Below are 21,898 nucleotides of genomic sequence, written 5' to 3' on the forward strand. Positions count from 1 at the left end.
AGACCTAAGTCAGTTATCCCAATTCTCTGATTTTTCCCGTTGCTGAAACACCTGTTTTAGCAACGTAACACCTGAGTTTTCCCGTTGCTGAAACACCTGTTTCAGCAACGTAACACCAGATTTTTCCCGTGCTAAAACACCAGATTTTTCCCGTTGCTGAAACACCTGTTTCAGCAACATATCATTGATTCCACTCGTTGCTGAAACACCTGGTTTAGCAATACATGATCAATTTCTCCGGTTGCTGAAACACTTACCTCAGCAATGCATTGTTCATTTTTCAGTTGCTTAAATAACAGTTTCAGCAATTGATTATCATCAAAGTAATATCCCTTCTGGTTCTTACAGAATCTTTCTGGTTCTTCACAATACTCCTGGTGAAAATTATTTGTCATATGCCAGACTCAGTTACACCTTCAATCCACAGACCCTTCCATGATCACGCAAGGCTATTGCAACCGACACTTCGAATTATTAATTAAAGGTAAAGTATAAGGTATATGGTTTTATGTAATTCGGTTAAATCATATTAAAGGAGAGGATTTCATTTCATAATGATTGCATATCTCCCCACGTCCAATCATAATTATACCATACGTAGGGGGGGAATTCCAAAAATGGAATGATTATTTCGCATGCACCAACCTGTCGCCTGTTATCGTATCCATTTTTGCCGTCATTTAGACTTCGCAGCCATTGTTGCAACAACTAAGTCTGATCAGGGTCTGAGAATACTGAATTGTGCCTCTGCGGAAAAACTCAGAGCTTTAGCCATGGGAAAGGCGGCCATTAGAAGTGAGCCCGGCTCCATAAGTCTTCTACAGTTCTTTCCGGAAGCATATCAGATCTTCCAACAAGCAGGGTGGACAGCATATTTTGAAAGGTTGGGAGATTTTAACGCAGAAGAAGTATTAGAATTCGCACAGAACTTTGAAGGCAATTTCTCAGTGGTCCGGGGGGTTCGCATTTCAGTGACAGAGGATGACATAGTTCAGGTATCAGGGTTGCCAGCTGAGGGCATTCGCTGGTTCAGCAGGAAGACGGTCGTTCTTAACGCCCAACAAGACTTTTTGCGCCCGGACGAGCAAGTGGAATCTAGAGGCCGCGGGGTCAGTCTGCATTCACTTCCTCAACCATGGCCATCAGTGGCAGAATTCGTCAAACACTACCTCACATGCGAAGGGCGTTATCAGGTAGTGTACAACCACGACTTTGTTCTGCTGAATCATTTGAGAAATGGAAGATTGGTTAATATCCCTTATTATCTGCTTGGTTGTATTAAGAACATGTCGTATTATTGTAAGCAAGCCAAAACTCCCATGACATCCCTTACCCACCATCGCTTATGTCAGCTGCTAATACAGAGGGGTTTTGCTCAGCAAAATCCTCCTCTGCAGGCCCTACCTGAAATTCCTTCGCAGGCCCCACCTGAAGTCCCTTTGCAAACCCCACCCGAAACTCCTCAACAAGAGAAAACGTCCCAATTGTCTGAAAATCCTCATGAAGAACAACAGGAGGAAATCCTGAATTCTCCCGTCAACCCAACCCCGAGCTCACCACAGTTAGCAGAGCTAACACCCTCTATTATTCCTGTCCCTAGTGACGACTCTCCAACACCCCCTTCTTCACCCATCAAGAAAAAAAGGAAAACCCCAGCAGTCACAAGTTCCAAACCACGGACAAGGTCCACATCCCAAATTCCTACCTCTCCGCAAAACCCTGTCCTGAAGAAAAAGCACTCCCATTCAAGAAAAAGGAAAGGCAGCGATTTTGCTGCCTTCCTACCAAAAAGAAAGAGGACAAAGACTGTTGAGGCAGAATCTACCTCCATTTTCCCTAACCCTGCCACTATTGTATTGAAACCCTTATCCCCATCCCGAACTCCTCAGCCGGCTTCATCCGAGGACACAGTCCCACAAAAATCAGTACCTCGGGATAATACGACAATGATTCTGGATCAAGAAGTGACTGCTCCACAAGAACCAGTCACTTGCCCCGCGACTGTAACACAAGAACCAGTCACTAAGGAAGAAGAATACACCAAGCAGGTTGATGAGGGGAAATGCCCAGTGACTGTCCCACAAGAACCAGTCACTGAAGCAGAGGAATTTACAGAGCAGGTTGTTAGTGAAGAATGTCCAGTGACTGTCCCACAAGAACCAGTCACTGAAGCAGAGGAATTTACGGAGCAGATTGTTAGTGAAGAATGTCCAGTGACTGTCCCACAAGAACCAGTCACTGAGGCAGCAGAATTTACAGAGCAGGTTGTTAGTGAAGAATGTCCAGTGACTGCCCCACAAGAACCAGTCACTGAAGCAGAGGAATTTACGGAGCAGATTGTTAGTGAAGAATGTCCAGTGACTGTCCCACAAGAACCAGTCACTGAGGCAGCAGAATTTACAGAGCAGGATATTGAAAAACGCCAAGTGACTGTCCCACAAGAACCAGTCACTAAGGCAGAAGAATTCACAGAGCAGATCAATACTGAAGAATGCCCAGTGACTGTTCCACAAGAACCAGTCACTGAGTCACAAGAACACAACAAGCAAGATGATAGTCGGAAATGCCCAGAGATTCAAATGTCAGAACTAGTAGCTGAGGAACAAGGATTCATTCCTGACAGAGCACGAGGACTATTTACTGTGGTATCAGAACTAGTTTCTGACAAACAAGAATCCATTCCTGGCATAATGGATGAAACACCAGAGGCACCCATTGTGGTGCAACAACCAGCCACCACTATGCACCAGCAAAATATTCCAGCAGAAACAACTAGCATACAAGGCCCACATACAATGGCATCCCTACTACAGGAAAATGAATTCCTGAAGACTGAAATAGAAGCCTACAAAGCTGAGTTAGCTATGGCTCGAGAGGCTTTTGAAAAAGAACTCAATCTCCATACATTAGCACAAGTAGCCTCAATGCAGAACAGGGAAACATGTATAGAATATATGTGCAAAGAGTGTGGCATTATTTATCAGAATGCAGGCTATAAAATAGTTGAAATTTCACTCCCTGAGACAATTATGACAAAGGAAACACAGGAGGAATGCCCCACTGCTCCACAAGAACCAGTCGGACCTCCTGCGGTGCAAGAAGAAGAAGAAGAAACCGAACAAGAGATATCTCATCCCTTGGGGACAGATGCAGCAATCCCGGCAGAAGAAACACTGCCAGAGCACACCACTATTGATTTAGATATTCCAGAAGAAGCAACATTGCCAGAACACATGATTACTGATTCAGATATTCCAGCTGAGGAAACATCACCAGAGCATACTACTACTGAAACAGCTGTTTCGGCAGAAGAGACACTGCCTCAGCACACTACTGGTGCAAGTATTCCAACAGAAGAAATAATGCCTCAGTGCATTTCTTCTGAGGCAGCCACACAAACAGAGGAAATAGCGCCCAAGCCTACTACTTCTGTTAAAAAGACACAGACTCGGCCATGGGACCCATTGGAACAATTCAACAGATGGAAGAAGGAACATGCCGAGAACCAGGATATAATATTACAACAGCATAAGTTGCAATGGAAAAACTTTGTATACACTAACTGGGAGAATTTGGAACAATTACTGCAAGAGCACAGGGAATATAAGAAGGAAGCCAGACGGTCTAAGGAACGGATAGCCCTGATATTTTCATTGGTGCGAAAGTTGATGGTTACACGGAAACCTTCTGTAAACTATGCTCTTTTTCTTGCTGAACGATTAGCTTACTTTCAAATTAAATCAATTGCACATGGTAGACCACATGAAGTACTGACTTCAGAAAAATTTGTTGAGACCTTCAAGGAGGCCCCTGAAAGCGACCAGCATCTGCTGTGCGAACTCTACTTGCATAATGAAGCCATGCCTGAAGAAAGAAGAGTTAATCTTACTCCAATTGCAGGAGATATACAAATAAGGGCTTTCGCTTCATTCTTGTCTAATCAGCTCACTTGGCAGACTGCGTTCAATACAAGCAGTCATAATGAGGAGAATAAACTCCTGTGGATTAGGCCAGAGCCGGTAAGCCCAGCCATGTTCATAGCACAGTACTATGAATACTTGCAGAAGCCAGGTATGAGCGAGCACATAGAACAATTACAGGCTTCCATCCTTTTTAATTGTCAAGAGCATATTCGACTGAAGGGTCCTGCTGCACTGAAGGCCAATGATCTCTTTTGGCAGCAATCAGATAAGGAAAGACAGGATTATCATCCTCTTAACCCTCTCAATTTTCACGCTGCATTGTATAGAGTCCCTAAGTATGTCAATTGCATTCAGCATTGCGGAGTCAACTGGATTGGGTATCATTTCCGTTTTCCAATCTTATGGCTGCCGTCAGAGAAATATCAAAATCATTACCTGTTGACTGACGAAGAGGAAGCCTCGGCATGGCAACGGTTACAGCTCAACAACGGATTCCGAGCTCCTACAGACGCCACTTTCTCCAGCTACTGCTTGAGTAATCTGCATTGCCAATCCCAGTACTCAGACTCTGATTCAGACGAAGGGGTTGCCTGAGGACATGCAACATTTTTAGCTGGGGGGGATGTTAGGACTCCAATATGTATCATTTTGTTATATACTTTCATATCATTTTACTCTCAAAACCATAAGCTCCAATGTCTTTTTCATTCACTATATCCTAAGGTATATGGAAACCTTCTCTTTATTATATGATTAATCTGTCTTACATTTAATTCCATAATACTCTTATATTTTATCAATTATTGAAGTGCATTGTTGCTAACACAAGTCAAAGATCGCAGATAATATATGCCTTATTGGGAATGAGCGGTCGTTGCTGAAACAGCTGAACTTCATTGCTGAAACAGTCAACTCCGTTGCTGAAACAGCTGTCCCGTTGCTGCAACAGCCAACGCAGTTGCTGAAACAACCATCAAAGCACGCAACTCCCGCTATGCGTTTTACGATTCTGGAAGAACTTTTTGTGGATAATAGCAGCAGCCAGAAGATACGGTTACCTGAATCATCTTGAAGATAGCATCTCTGTTGTCTCGATTGTAACAGTATCTCTTTTTAAGAAAGAACAGAATAGTTTTGTTTAGAACAGAATCGAGATCTCCGTTCTTGTGTAAAATTGTAAATGATGCCTCCTCTTTAAAAAGAGGAGACATCATCATTAGAGGGGATCGATCAAATTGTAATTTTGAGAACAGCATCGTGTGAGACAGGAGCTAGTCTCCTCTTTTGTATGTACCAGTTTTCTAGACAGATGAATAAAGACCTGTTTTGAGCATTCCAGTTTAATTCTTTCTCTTGGGGAATCTTGTGAGAAGGAAAGGGCCCGCCTTCCTCACAAGATTCACCCCTTCATTCCTGTAGTTGTTCATTTCTTATGTATTTGCGTTGTGGTTGGTTCTGTTGCTGAAACACTAGTTACATGGTTTGTGATACTCTGTTTCTTAGCGCTACATGTATTGATTGCACGAGTGGATGATGAGAGCATGTGCTGAAGATCCCGGTACAGAGGGATAGGGTCTTGCTCCATTGATTGCTTTCTTTTACTTGCAGTGTGATTAGAACAGAGAGGCCAAGTGCTGAAGATTCCTGTTCCTGGGAATAGGGTCTTGACCTCTTGAGATTACTTCTTTTGCAGTGTGATTAGTGCCAGGCAGCAGGTGCTGAAGTTCCCACCAAGGAATAGGGTCCTGTTCCTGCTATAGTTGAATGATTTCTTTCTTTATACATTTATTTTCCTTTTGCTGTAACAGAGAAATCGTGTCTGCTATAAGTTAATTGACTTCAGCTTTAATTAAGTAGACTGTAAATTGATAGATTACTGAATTTAACAATTGTGTGTGACTTTCTTTTACTACAACATTGAACTGCTTTTGAAATTGAGCACATACAGTGCGCTATTACCTTTGGAATAAAAAGACCTTCTCGGGTTGACAATTTATGTGGAGCTCGAATTGTGAAAACAATTAAAGCGACCAACAACAACCTTAATAACACAGGATTTCTAATGGCATAAACCCTATTAAGCTGTAATACAACAAGTTCAGAATCTAACCTCACTATCAAACGTCGAATTCCAAATGAAATAGATTCGGATAATAATTCAACCACTGCACTGTATTCTGCAATGTTATTCGTTGTTTGACCGAGGCTTACCCCATGCATAGAAACTAACTCGTCAGAGGGTGAATAGATAACCCAAGCTGCGGAAGAGATATTCCGTGTACTACGACAAGCACCATCAGCAAATCCAATGTATGTTTGGAGAGGCGTCGACATCTGTAATATCAAGAGTAAAACCAAGATAAGCCAGAATAACGACGGAAAACACACTCACTAAGTTAAGCACACTGACTAACTAACAATCATACTAGCTAGAAAGAAAACCTAACCTAACTAAAAATTCTCCATACCCACCATTTAAGCATAATACCTCTTTAGGTAAAGTCCATTTTTGGGTTTACCCAAAGAGTCCCCATCAAAATCTACCAGCTCATAAGCCCCTTTTGCTAGCTTTCGCTTTACAATATAGGGTCCATGCCACATAGGAACGAATTTTCCAGCACCTAGTTTATCGTTAGCTTGATCATATAAAAGCACTAGGTCTCCCTCCGAAAAACTTCGAGGGGTCACATTTCTATCATACTGAGCTTTCATTCGCTTCGCGTGAGTCTCGATTGCCAATGCAGCGTCACGTCGAGTCTCATCTAATTTAGCTAAGTACAATAAACGTTTCTCCTCTTCGGAAGTAGCTGGAAGTAATTCGACAGCCATTTGAAGTGATGGGATTTCACATTCAATGGGTAACACTGCTTCCAAGCCATAAACTAGCTGGAAAGGAGTGAACCCTGTTGAGGTTTTCACTGAGGTTCGGTATGCCCATAGCGCCGAAAATAACATGTTGTGCCAATTCGACCGATGAATACCAATGGTTCGTCGGATCATGATAACCAGAACTTTGTTGATAGACTCAACCAAGCCGTTGGCTTGCGGATAATAAGGAGTAGAGCTGTCGTGGCGCAAACCAAGCTGGCTTGTAAGTTCAGTCATCATGGTGTTTCGAAAATGGCTCCCATGGTCAGTAATGATTGCTTGTGGGACACCAAACCTAGTTATTATATGATTGAATATGAAAACTGCAGCTATTTTGCCGCTTGAGTCGAATGTAGGCATCGCCTCGGCCCATTTAGTGAAATAATCAACCGCGAGGATGATATACGCATGCCCCCCGGCCGAGTGAGGGCTACAAGTAATAAAGTCGATACCCCATTTGGCGAATGGACCAACGGCAATTATAGGGTGGAGAGGAGCAGGCGGTGCGCGCATCTTTCGATCAAACACTTGGCAGTTGTGGCACTTCCGGACTGCAATGATACAATCTTTAAACATAGATGGCCAGAAGTAACCAGCGCGCAACACCTTCTGAGTTGTGGCATACCCAGACATATGACCGCCACATGCTCCAGAGTGACAATCATTCAAAACTCTCTCAGCCTCTTCGTGAGTTAAACAACGTCGAAAAACTAAGTCTGCCCCCCGGCGATAAAGTGTATCTGCAATAATTTTGTATGGCTGGGATTGAAACCGAATTTTGCGACGTTCTGCCTTTGAAGCTTCAGGCCGAAAGGTTTGGGTTTGGAGATAGATGATTATATCCCCGTACCACGGATCTACAGTACTGATAAGAAACAAAGATTCGTCCGCAATGGACTCTTCTGCCACAGTCTCTGTGTCAGCACTCGGGAAATCACACATCAATTCCGCAAAAACTAAGGATTTCTTAGACTTGGACTTTTCGAATTCCAAGTCGAACTCTTGCAGGATAACGATCCATTTAGAGTACTTTCCCCCTAGCAATTGTTTTGTCAAAATGTAAATCATAGGGTTGCAATCCGAAATAACTGTAGTTTTACAGAGAAGAATGTAGTGACGGAAACGCTGGACAGCTTGAACGGCTGCCAGGGCCAATTTCTCCACATGCGAATATTTTAACTCAGTGGGATTTAAGGTCCTACTGAGATAATATATCACATGTTCCGCTCCGAATTCATCTTCTTGAACTAACACCATTCCAATGGTGGAATGCGAAGCTGCGAGGTATAAGAAGTAGTCCTGGTTGTAGTTGGGAGGATGCAACAACGGTGCATGGGTCAACGTGTGTTTAAGTGCCTCAAAAGATTGTTGGGCAATCTCGTCCCAAAAGAATTGAACGTTCTGTTTCAACAACCGTGTAAAACCTTTAGTGACCTCGGCGTAGTTTGGGATGAATCGGCGTAAAAAGTTCGCTTTCCCTTGCAAACTTTGGAGTTGGCGCAAACTTGAAGGAGGAGGCAATTTGATGATAGCCTCGACTTTCGAGGGATCGACGCGAATGCCGGCTTTTGAAACAACAAATCCCAGCAATCGACCTGTTTCTATACAGAAAACACACTTGTGGGGATTCAACCGAATTCGATAATGCCTACACCTCATAAAGATTGCTCTTAGGTGGACAAGGTGATCAGCTTGACGTAAAGAATGAGCAGGCAAATCATCGAGATACGGTTGCACAATGTGCTTGATGTCATGAAATGCATAAGACATTGCCCGTTGAAAAGTGGCCCCGCCATTCTTAAGCCCAAAAGGTAATTTGCAATAAGCAAATGTCCCCCATGGACAAATGAATGCTGTTTTTGGTTGGTCGGCAGGTAGAATATTGATTTGATTATAGCCCGAAAAACCATCCATAAAGGAAAACATTTCACTTCCGGCACAATCATCAATAATTTGATCGATATAAGGCGTAGGATAGTTGTCTTTTGGACAAGCTCGATTGATATCCCTATAGTCGATACAGATTCTTATTGTTCCTGAATGTTCTCCTCAATTCCGGGCTTCACTGAAATATCAACGGGAATAGTACGAGAAATATTCCCTAAATTCAACTCTGAATCAGAATGTTTCGTTGGATCCTGAGCGTCTTTGACATATTCAGCGGTAAAGATAGATGAAAAATCATTTTCAAATGCATCGTCCTTAGGTAAAAACGAAGATCTGTGATGAAGATCCTCCCATGGTAGATCGTCTACACTTAGGATTTCGCGAAGTTGTTCGTCAGATGACACGACTTCGGGAAACGCTATCCGTTCTAAGGGTGAGGTGAAAAGTGACTCTTCACTGACCACATTCATTTGGTCGACTTCGGTTGAATGAAAGTCGGTAAAAGACATGAGAGCTTCATAAGCAATTTCATATGGACTCAAGGGCATAGCATTACCGAGTGAGTCTATCTCAGAGTCGGATGGGACAAACCAAGGATCATCATAAATAATATTTTCTGATGTAATCATATGAATTGTTGCAAACGAAGGTTCTACGCTGAGTGGAGGGAGAGGAAAAGTTCCCAGTAAACCGGAATCCTTAACTAAACCTACACCAACGTCCCTATAAGGGATTGTCGTCTTACCGACATGCTGGATACTCTCTGAAGAGGCTGGGTCGGATGAAAAGTATGTCAGCTGATCAATAGTCATGATCTTACCGTTGTGTGGAAACTTAATTACTCTGAAGACCGATGAAACGACCGCTGTCATAGCATATGACCAACTTCGACCCAAAAGAAGGTTGTAGTCTAGAGGGGCATCAACCACTTCCACATCCAGACTAACGGTTTTACCTTCTACCCCTATAGGAAATTCCTGTAGAATACCAAACGGACGGAACCCACGGCCATCAAAGGCCTTAAGGATGGTGGGGGATTGGTTCAACGAAGGAGAACCAAGGGATCTCCAACATTGAATCGACATAATACACGTAGAAGCTCCCTCATCAATCACGGTCCTATGAATAGGCCTGTTTTTGACTATCACTGCAATTTGGAAAGCCATTTGATGGGGGAGACGCGGCGTACTATTTTCTAGATCGAAGATCATTAGATTCGGATCCTGAACATCAACAGCTCCTATAGCCGACAAAAGCAATTTTCGTTGTGCTGGGCATGATTGCAGCACTTCTAACGCTGACATTGCTGAGGGTGAAACAGCTAAGTCCTCAACAATGTTGTAATTCTGGGCCGCTCTCGCATGTGGATTGAAAGCAGACCTTCGAAGTACACCCTTGGCAGGCGGTTTAATTACTAAGTCTGGGTTAGGTTTCTCGATCTGTAGTGGATCGGAACCAGGAGCTGAGGTTGATGGATTAGAATGAGAAGATTCTGCTTCCTTACCATCAACAGGATTCTTACTACCATAATCTTGCGATCGAGTCGCAATTCTCACATGAGACATCATCAAAATGGGTTCTTCACTGGCATTCGAGGAAGAACCTATCATCTTATTCTCCTGCTCCGGAAATGGATTTTTTAACACAGCAGGAGTGGGAGAACCTTTGACTATTTTCACTACCTCGGCCCGATGAGGGCAATCTCTCGTAAAATGATCCTCTTCACAAATAAGACAAGGATATCGAGGTTTGCGCTTTTCGTCATTATTTTCCGACTTTTCTGTTTTCTCCTTCGGAGCCTTGTTTGCTTTAGCCTTCTTCTTTCCTTTCTTCTTTCCACCGTTTTTTGATTTGGCCGTAGATGACTCTACAGCGTGAATATCGGCGGTAAGTTCAGGAGAAGACTCTCCTGTCGGAGAATCAGGCAAAGTGATAATTGGAGTAGTTGAAGCCTTGGAAGACTTCTTCTTGCTCTTTGTATTCACGATACCAATCATACCATCAGCGGCATGAGATCCCGAAGGAGCAGCAGCGATTTGATTCGACTTTGGAAGATCTGGAATCTTCTCGTGTAACGTACCTGACTGAGTGTAAACTAAGTCAAGGTATTGCGCCTGAGCAATGACTTGCTCCTCAGTAACTACTCCGGCCTTAGCTACATCTTCAGTAATCCTTGGTAATAATGATTTAACAAACCATTCAGCTAAGATTTGGTCTGGGATAAAAACTTTCACTAGCCTTCTTCGACGTCTCCACTCATGAATGTGATCAGAAATATACGTGGAGGTTGATTGTTTTAGTGAAGTTAATAACTCTGTACCGTTATCGTATCTGACCGGTAACTGAAAGTGGGTTAAGAACGAGGTAGCTAACTGGCTAAAGTTGTAAAAAGAGGCCCGTGGTAACTCAATGTACCACTTGGCCGCGAGACCAATGAGTGTACGCTGGAAAAGACGTAGGCGGATCGAATCATCCGAGATAGAATTTGAAGCACACCAGAGGTGGTAAGTCATCACGTGATTGGACGGATCCTCTCCAGACTTACCTTCAAACTTGGGTATATCACTGGGCAACTTATTTGGCATTGGCGGCCATAACTGAAGATATTGAATTGGATCGTTCGTTAGGCGCGTCAAGTCTGGTAAATCCAAAGTTGCGATAAACGGTAACTGCCGGTTAGGATCTCTAAAACTCTGGGTCACAATACCGGTCCCAGGAGGAGGATATCCAGGATAACTAGGAACAGGAGTTGCATTTGGGATATTATATCCTCCTGGAAAACCAGGATTAACCGGACCGTACTGGGGTTGTTGAGGTTGTTGATAAGTGTACCCAGGATACGGTTGATACTGGTAAACCGGTTGTTGGACAGCTTGCCCAGGTTGGTACTGTCCCTGGTACGGAGGTTGAACAAATTGAGGTTGAGTAGTGACAACCGTACTTATACCAGGCTGGCCTACAGGCATCTGGACCGTGGTTTGAATCGTAGATCCAGACAACGGGTACAGATGTCTGAGGAGTGGTTACAGAGACAATAGAAACCGGAGCCTTCGATACTCCAGAAGTAAGTATGGTAGATGTGGCGGTAGTTGCAGCAGCCGTTTGAGATGGAGTACTAGGTGCAATTGGCGGCTGAGTAACTACCGAAGTTACAGAGGTTTGAACACTTGGCTGGACAGGTTGCGATTGCTGGGGTGGACCAGAAACTATAGGTTGTCCAGCTTGAGGTACCGATTGCATACTTGGCTGCAACATCTGTTGACCCTGTGAAGGATCCCACACTAACATTCCAGGGTATTGACCCATAACAGGTTGAGGATACTGAGATCCATAGCCGGATTGAGGATAGGATTGATAATTGTAAGGTGTAGTTCCCATACCTTGACCATATGATTGACCTTGAGGTGGTTGATAACCTTGACCTGAGTATTGACCTTGACCTTGAGGTTGGTATCCTTGAGGTTGATACCCTTGGGGTTGATACCCTTGGGGTTGCCATCCTTGAGGTTGCCATCCTTGAGGTTGATATTGATACTGAGGTTGACCTTGGGGTACATATTGCGGCTGGGGTTGACCTTGAGGTATGTATTGCCCCATAGGAGCGTACTGACCTTGAGGTTGCCCCCCAGACACGAATGAAGTACCTTGAGGTTGCCCCCCAGGCATTAACGGAGGCTGCCCCCCAGGCAGTAATTGGCCACCTTGAGGTTGGGAAACGGGAACTGAACCTGACATCATGTAAATGTCTCCTACACCCAATGGTACATTACCACTGTTTCCAACTAATAACCCATGATCGACGGGTTGAGGAGATGCTCCCGCAAAGGTACCAGAAAGAGATTGATACCCAGTAGGAACAGAAGGACCGCCATGTAAAAAAGATTCAGGACTTTGTGTAAACACGGACGACTGACCAGACATATTTACAGGAGTATGAATACCTCCAGGTGGAAAAGGAGTACGAGGTGTAGAAAAACCTAGCCCAAAGTTGTCTAGATAATTTGTTAACGAAAGGTACCAAGTAGTACTTCTAGGAGGACTGTAAAAGATAGATTCACGCTCCCTTAGATCAAGGGTAATTTGATCTTCAGGATCAGAGACGCCTATTTCTTCCTCTGGAACAAGTTCTTCAATAGCAATCAAACCAACAGGAAGATTTTCGGTGATAATTCTTTCTATTCTCGATGAATCAGGAACACTAGGAGTCGGAGTAACAGGTTCGGATATTTCTGGTTCTTCGCCTGTATCACTAGCAGACGAAAAACTACCAACAAGCTCAGAAACTGTAACAGCTTCGGGATTATAACCTGTCTCTAAACTTTGGTAATCTGGATGGACCACCAAGGAAGATTCTCCTTCTTCTGGTGAACCTACTCTACTGCCACTAGGAGGAGTTACAAGGACCTTCAAACCTTCTAAATGACTGGACTCGTCTTGAGGAGGTTCACCCCTAAGTCTACGGGATCTTCTCAACAATTCGGCCACAGAAACAACTTCAGGAGACTGGCCCCGCAGTCTACGGGACTGTCTCGGTAATTCCGCCACAGCTAAAAACTTTTAACTACTACACACGAAAACAAAATAAAATTTCAAATCAAACCACCTAAAGTCTCTAAAGAACCAAACAAATTTGAATCACACACCTAAAGAATCTAGGGAGTCAAACCAAACACAAACAGTAGTCTTCCGGACCAAAAGCGCTAGTTGGTGATGAAGCCCAACCTCGCTGGATTCAGTACAGAAATGGCGGGTGGAACAGTTACCGCGGCAACCTGCTTAATGAATAGACTGGACCAAGTTCCTCCACTTTAACCGTCTCGAGTGAAGTGAACCCCCCAGAAAATCCAAGTGAGTATAACCGACGTCTGCTCCAGGTACAGTGGGACCTTCCCTCCACTGTCACCTCGGTAGAATCCTAAAGATAATGGCCACTAAGGTTACCAACCGCAACAAATGCACCTGGGGGAACAGTCTAAACTCCGACAGCACGCAAGGGCAGAGTAGCAAGCTCAATCCCCTTACCGGCTCCTTGACAATAATCCAAGGTTTACCGACAAGTGACCCCTGGCTCCTCGACAATGGTTAATCCGAGGTTTACCGTTTGTAATACGTACTGTCTGGCGTCGTTCCCAACGAGGGGGGAATGATCCCCTCACTGGATGGGACACGAGCTCGTGCTTCTCCTTTAAGAGGAGCTTTCCCAGAGTACAAGTGAGACAATTGGATTTATTCTATCACAAGATAAACTACTTGTTTGGTTTTGTTGTCTTGGAGAGTTAATTACTCACCTACTCCAAGACACTAGCCTGATCTAAATTGGTGCTTCAGAGCCCTAGTAAATAAAAGTTACTATTTCAATTTTACTTTAAGCGTTACTTTTATGGTTGTTCTTTAAAGTCACAAGGTAGTGGAAGTGAAACCAATGGTGTGTAGACTCGACTCCAACCACTACAAAGATGCACCTAAGATGATTTACGCTACTTTCTTTTTCAATGAAATTCTTAACTAAGAGAGTTGAGAGAATGCAAATTTTAGAGAAAACAACTTCCTTAGAAAAGACAATCAAAGAAACAATTCTCTTTTTCTTTTCAAGCACACAAACATGACCACTCTTTACTTGCACGAAAAACTCTTTTTCTTTCAAAACTTTCAAAGCTACTTGAAACAAGACTTTTAAAGAAGATGTTTTTGTATTTTTCTTTTAATAAAGCAAATAAATCTAATTTAACAAAAATCAATCTTAACAACTATTAAAATCTACGAAAATTCACTCACAAGCAAACTAAAAGGTAAATTTACTCTAAGCAAACTTAACGAGGCCAAAACCTACAAGGATGTTTCTAGGTTGTTTTACTTGACCAAAATCAAATCAAGGACCAGCTATTGCAGAATCAAGAGCTGATCAAAACAAAACTCAAATCTTTTTGTTCTTTTTGTAAAATGGAATTCAAGACTTAATCAACAAGCACTTTGAAATTTGACTAAAGAGACAACTCAACAGGTTGGTTGCTCACACGGGTAGACTTACGACAGATCCGACTCTTAAGAAGGTTGACCAAACCAGAGAGATCTAAGGCTTCACAACTTCCACCATTAAAGTCACTACAGGATCTACTTCAAAAATCAAACCCTAGGCTTAAATTTCAATGAAATCCACTAAAACACTTAATGCTATGAAAACAAGTTCAGGTGAAGATTCTTGGCAAGGGACTAATGAATCTGGGCAGAAAAAACTAAGAAACAACAAAATCTAAGAGTAAAAAAGCAAAAAATGGAGTTTTCTCAAATTTTAGCAGGGGGACGCAGGCAACCCGTTAGCACAGGTGCGGGCCCGCTCTGTGCACACAGCAAAAGTGCGTCCAGGGACGCACTGTGCAGCACTCAGAGGGTGCGTCCTACTGAAAAACTCAAGAAAATGCAAAATAAAACTAATCCTAAGCTAACCCACCCAGAGACAGAATCACAGAGCCAAAACCAGAAAAATAAACCAATTTTCTCAAAGCAAAGTTCACACAAAAGAAAAGACTCTTCTCATCAATGGTTTCCCCAGCGGAGTCGCCAATTTGTCACACGGAATCAGTCAAAAGTGCGGACACAACCGACCTTCCTAGAAGTCTAAGACATTCTAATGACAAACAAAACAAACTGGAGCTATCCTTCTCTAAACATGCATTATGATATGAGAAATCAAGTGTTTCGTTCTTACCTTTGTCCAAACGCTGTTGTAGAAGTCCAAGCTTTGTTGATCTGGATGAGCTCCTCCTTTTCTCCAAAACCTGCAATCACCAACAGTCAAACAATTAAATAGCACCTGATTATAACATAAAACAAAGCATATTCAACATATAGACCAAGGAGTACATGAAATAACCCATAAACAACAAGTTATTGAGAAGAATGGACCAATTTGCATTAAAGGTAATCGAAAGGAACCATTACAACCTGAGCCTTGGTGTTGTGCAAGCTCCTTCCAGGGTCCACAAGAGTCTTCCTCTACTTTGACAAAGCTCACCCACTTCCAAATAGAACGAGCAAAGATGGTAATCTCTCCTCACAAGCTTCTAAATGGGAGTCCTAATTCCTGCAGCATTTACCCTTAGAAAATGTATAGTTTCAACCTCCCCTCCTTCTGGCCCAATGCCTGTATTTATAGTACTCAAGAGGAGGTTAATCAGGTCCACCATCAATGGGATAGTCCCCTCTTTGGATGGGATCACTCCCTTATTGATGGGATAAGTTCCTCTTTGATAGGAGTGCATGAACCATCTGGAGGCGCCCAATACACGTCGAACAACCTTCTAGAATGCTCTAGAAATGACCACAAGTAACTTTTTAAAGATGAAACTTGCGCATTCTAACTTTTACAGGGGGACGCACCTGTCCCTTTACATACAGAGCGTCTTTGGACACAGCTTTTGTGAACATTGGGAGCGTCCCCGCAGGTAAGTTTGAGAGGACCTGCGTCCCCAGAGATAAATACATTTATACAAGACTTTCTCTCTTTTTTGGAGTTTGACATGGAGAGCAGAGGCATAAGACTTGCCTAAGAGGGTAGCATGACTGTTGATTGAGCCATACTAACTGTAAATAGTCATGGTGACATTTTTTAGTGTAACAGATTCTTCCTCATATGTCTCATGTTTTGAAATGTTATTTCAAGAGGAGATCTGCCCATTCATTTGTTCAGAGTTTTTTGAAGCCCGTGAGCATACTTTTACCGAAGCACATGATGAAGGCAGATTAGAATTTGAAACAAAGGACACCTTGTTCTTTCAGCAGGAGGTGGCAGTGGCAAATCTTCATGTTTTTCACGATCCTCTAGCAAGTTTGTTGCAGCCAACAGTGAAAGTGATTATTGTTGTGTTCAGTGATGAAGGAGATCATGGTCAGCTATGTTTTTGGATGCCTAGTGATAGGTTTGTACTGTTGACCAGAAGATCTGATCAGGAGAATCAATCAAGAAGACATCTGCTTGATTGGTTGCATTGGCATTTTGATATAGTTTGATGTATATTGTCTTGTAAGAAACGCAGGTGGTTGTCATCATGATTTCAAATCTTGATGGACTGCTGCCCTTCAAAAAGCTTTGTAAGTTCTTGTTTTAAGTTAAGTTAGTCATGAGTCATTTGTGTTTGGTCTGTTGAGTGAGTTGTTCAAGTTATTTCAGTTTGCCATCGAGTCGGTTTGAGTCAAGTTCTAGTTAAGTTTCAGTCAGTTTTCAGTCAAGTTTTCATTCAATAAATGAGTCAAAGTCTTGTGTCGTTTGCTGAAATAATGACTCCATCGCCCAATGGTTGCAAGCACTGGTCTGCTCTCCCAGAGGTCTGAGGTTCTTGGCACCTCCAAGGAGCTACCATCCCCATTGGAGCCAATGTTAGTGTCAGTCTTTCCAGCCTTCTTACGGTGATCAAATATGCTCTTACAAGGTAGTCTCAGAGTGTTAGGGTCAAATTTTGTCATTTCAGTGAGTCTTCAAGCAAAATTTGGTCACTAGGCATTAGGTCTAAGGTTTGCCCAAATTTCAGTCCATGTCATCATTCAGCTGAGCCTATCATCATTCAGAGGGTTGTCATTATCATGTCAGTGTCGAATGAGTCATTTTACACCTTATTCATGCTTCAGTTGTGCCTAGGCAAGGTCATTTCCCTCTCCTAGGGTTTTGAAGGCAATTTCTCTTGGGCGGCGAAATAATTGGAAAAACTCATATCCTGATGTTCATACACCTTCCCCTATCCTTAAAGTACCTTATCAAACACTTCCCAACACTCAGATCCCCCAAATTCCTCATTTTTTCACAAACCCTAGTTTCTAGCTACAACCTGGCAATTTTCTAGGTTGGGCCTGTGTTTTGCCCTTTTGGACCCCTTCCCCTCACTCAATATCTGAGATTCCACTTTCCCCTACTTCCTAACATCCCTCCCTACTCCCCAAAATTTCCCCAAGAATTTAGAAGCCCCCTATCCCCTTCATTTCGCTTCATTTCGACAAAATTCCTTGTTTCACACATCGGGACAAGTTTCACTCAAATGATGTTTCAGAGCAATCAAAGATGAATTTTGGGAAAATGAGAGATTTTTTTGTCCAGAACATGCCAAAGAAGAAAAACCTCCTTCACTTTTTGCACAGGTGTCATGGTTTGAGAGAAATATCAAGAATACCGTTGCCTCAGGAGAATCAAAGACACCTCTGAAGTGACCTTGGGAAAATCAAGTTTTCTCTTAGCTTGGTTGGCCAAATTATTTTCTTGATGGATACAATGATAACTAGACACAAAGAGATTTCCAATGAGCTATCATGGGCTCAATTTGGGGTTGAGGAAGACATTAAAAAGTTGACTGTAACAACACTCTTCCTTGAGGCAGCCTCATTTGGCACTTTTTGACCAGTCTTGGGAGATTTGATTTTTGACAGGTCAAATGAATTGCAAATTGAAAAATTCCAATTGGGTTGGAAGTTAGACTCAAAGACCTTTCTAACGAGCTATCTTGCACCCAATTCTGACATTGAGAAGGCCTCCAAAAGCCTCCTGAAAAACACGACCCGTTGAGCCAGGTGCGCGACCTGTTGGGCGGTGTGCGACCCGTCCAGAGCACTCCAGCAGTTCAAAAATTCAACGGGCGCGACCCGTTGGGAGGCCTGCGCGACCCGTTGAGCTGATTGCATTCAAACTTCACACAAATTCCTCAATCTCCCTTCAACTTTTCTCAATCGGTCGAGGTAGGCTCTTAATGCATGGTTTTTGATATTGGTGATGGATGCAAGTCTTCATGCTATGATTTCATCCTCAAAATTTGCAAATGAATGGATTGATATGGCTGCAATGTTCATGCCCAATTGGTGTTAGGGTTTATGATGTTTCAAGTTGTTTTTTCCCTTGGTTGATTTCCTTTCCCTTTCCTTTTACCCACACTCATATGCACCTTCTTTTTCCCATGATTATTTTATCAATGACATACAAATCCCCTTCCCATCCCTAAATCACTAAAACTAAAAACCCTACCCCTCTCCCAAAGTATCAAAAACAAAACAAAGTGAAACCCTAAATCCCCTCTACCATATACATGTAAAAAAAAAAAAAAAAGATTCATGTGAAAACAGTAGCCAATATTGGTGAATATATCAGCAAATTTTGTATATGGTTTCCCTATTTCCCTATTGATGCATATATGCATATGTGCCCATATTCACTTATATGTATGTTTTTTCCCATATGTAAAACTCTTTGCAAATGATTTCCCTTATAAAAATGTGTTCCTATATGAATATGATTTGCAAAGTTTCCCTTAAAACTCCCTGTTGTTGTTATATATTCCCATTCCTTATTAAAAATTCCCTCCCCTAACATTTCCCTCATGTTTGGTTCCCCTTGAAACAGCATAGATTTCAGCACTTTTTGCAGGCAGAGACAGCAGTTCAGTTTGTCCACTTTGCTCCAAAACCATGTCAGATACCGAAACTTATGAGCAAAGTGATGACCATTCATCATCTACAGAGATTGAGGAGCAGAGGAGGCCTCGTAGAGGGGGTAAGGGAGGACATCACAAGCGGGAAGAGCCTACTTCTTTGGCAGAGTTACAGGCTTGTCCTTTGGCACTGAATTGTTTCCGGTACATGTCATGCTATCAGTTTTGTGAGAGGCTCTCTCGGATTCAGCATCATAGAGAGCTGGCCCGCTTGTTTGTCTTACAACTCCATGATGGACATGTCACTCTTGCAGGGGTGAATTTCATATTGACACCCGAGGTGATCTCAGAGGCTACAGGGATACCAAATGTGGGTGAGGTGTGGCCTAAGCGCAGATTACTTGATTTTGTTCACTTTGAGCCTTATGTCTGGCCATCATTTGTGAAACTGTTGGCAGGTGTTTTCCCATTCAAATTTCTTCGCAGTGAGTATGCCCCCCTCATGAGACTCATCATGCATTACTTCACATGTGAGGGCAGATTTTCATAGGTGTATTCATATCACATTCGCCTGTTGATGCATTTCACCCGGGTGAGGATGATGAACCTCCCGATCTTCCTATTTTAGAACATTCAGAGGATGGTACCCATGTTGCAGAGGAAGACCCCGGCCCAGCAATACAGGAGCCTTTGTCACTATGGTTTGATCCAGCTTATAGTCTCTTATCAGTTGACTCAGCAGGGTATTTCATGGGAGGAGTTCATCTCCCGTGATTTTTTCACAGTGCCACCTCAGCCACATCAGGAGGCTATTCATGAGGAGGGAGGACCATCTCAGCAGCCTGATGCTCCCATCACCCGACATGTCAGCTCCACTCCTATGGTCACCTATCAGAAAGGCCCAAGGGCCTTATTTGCAGCAGCCAGGCGAGTACTATCTCCACATAGGTGGAAGGGATCTCGCCTTCATCTTCAGAGCAGCGAGTGTTATCTCCACAGCAGGTGGAAGGGGCCTCGCTTTCTTCACCAGCAGAGGTATTGCAGAGGGGCAAAGAGCCCATGGTTCATGAGGATCCAGTGATCGATCTTGAGGTCAGTTCTCCTAGCCAAGAGGCAAAGGAGATCATTCAGCAGCTTAGGGCCGAGAATGATACTTTGCAGTGGAAACTTGAGGGTGCCCAATGGACCATCACATATCTAGAGCAGCGGAACACACAGCTGGAGGAGGAGAAGGCACTTGATGAGATTTGGAGGATTCGTAGTGACCGAGTCCTAAACCGTAGGAGGCCCGGTGATCCATTGCCTGTTGACCGAGAGTCTTTGCTTATTTAGGTCAATGCACACTTGGAGAGGCTGTTGGCTAAGGCCAACCAAGACAAAAGGCTGCTAAGGAACATGAAAAACCACTATTGGGCTAGGATGCACGTTTGTAAAGCAAAGATGAAAGTGTTTCAAAGAAGATTGACCGAGGCTCTTGGGAGGAAGAAGAAGGCCAACCCACTCCGCATCTTGGCCGAGGCTTCTCTCACTCATCATGACACTCACTAGCCTCTTCACAGCATCAAGCACAAAAATTTTGGAAGTTTTGGCTCATTTTTGGCATTTTTGGGCAATTTACAGGTATTGGCTTCTCAACGGGTCTCACCCCCGGTGAGACCCTTTGTCATCGTAGCTCCGTTTTGCAAAAACTCAGCATTTTTCGATTTTTCATGCAAAGTTACATATGCCCATCCATTACCTTGAGTTTTCATGGAGTTTTGGGCCTCCAAAAGGTCAAAATACAGCCAAATTTTGACTTTCTGCCCCTTTTTTGAGCTGCAGAAGTAGTCTTGGGAGAATTGACTTTTGACTGGGCAAATGACCTCCAAATCTAAAAATTCTGGTTGGGTTGGAAAGTAGACTCCGAGACCTTTCCAACGAGCTATCCTGTACCTGATTCTGACACCAGAAAGGCCTCCAAAAAGGGCTCCAAAGTGCACGACCCGTTGAGGAGGATGTGCGCGACCCGTTGAGGAATTTGGGCCAGATTTGACCAGTTCAGCCCAGAATTTGCAGTTTAGCTCCAGTTTGACTTGCTGAGGTCAATGGTGGTCCTTTTGACTGTACTTGTGGCACTTTTTGGATACTTTTACTCTTGTTTTACTCTTCTAGAAGTTTCTCTCATGTAAAAGGGTAAAATTGACTGTATGAACTGGTTTCCAAGTTTTTAGAGGCAAGTTGTTTTGATTGCCCATTTTGTAGTGCTTAGTTTAGAAGTTGTTCAAACAGCTCCTAGGATAGTGAGCTCGACCCATGGAGGCAAGGAAAGAGGTTAGATCATCTATATTATGTACTTTCATGCTCATTTTCATGGTTGGACTCTTGAGGGAGGAACTATCATTGTATTATTCACTTGTATCTCTGCAATTTTTGGCTAAGGAAGACCAGGGTTTTGCAGTCATCATTGGGATTCTTGTGGACTCATTGTGTTGATGGTGTGTCTCTTCATGTTATTGTAAGCTTTGTTATGTGATTCATTTCCTTTCTATACTGCTGCATATTAAACAAATGAAGTGATAAAGTTAGAATTCATGCTTGCATGCTCTGCTTTCAAATTTGTTTAATTTCTATGTTTTCTACTGTCTAAAGAGAATTCAAATCCATTGTTTGCTCTCTTTAGCCTTCTTATCTTTCTTCCACATCATCCATTTCAGCTAAAGACATCTACACAATCTCCTACCTTGCCCCAAAGACTCCCCTGCAGAAACTGTGTCAAATCCCCGCACCCTAAATTGCAGATCCTCAATTTGTCACCAAAAACCCAAAAAACCCCAAATC

This window comes from Pinus tabuliformis, chromosome 9 (genome assembly GCF_031772625.1).
Source record: "Pinus tabuliformis cultivar Carrire ecotype Pingquan chromosome 9, CPIR1, whole genome shotgun sequence".
Taxonomy (NCBI): domain Eukaryota; kingdom Viridiplantae; phylum Streptophyta; class Pinopsida; order Pinales; family Pinaceae; genus Pinus; species Pinus tabuliformis.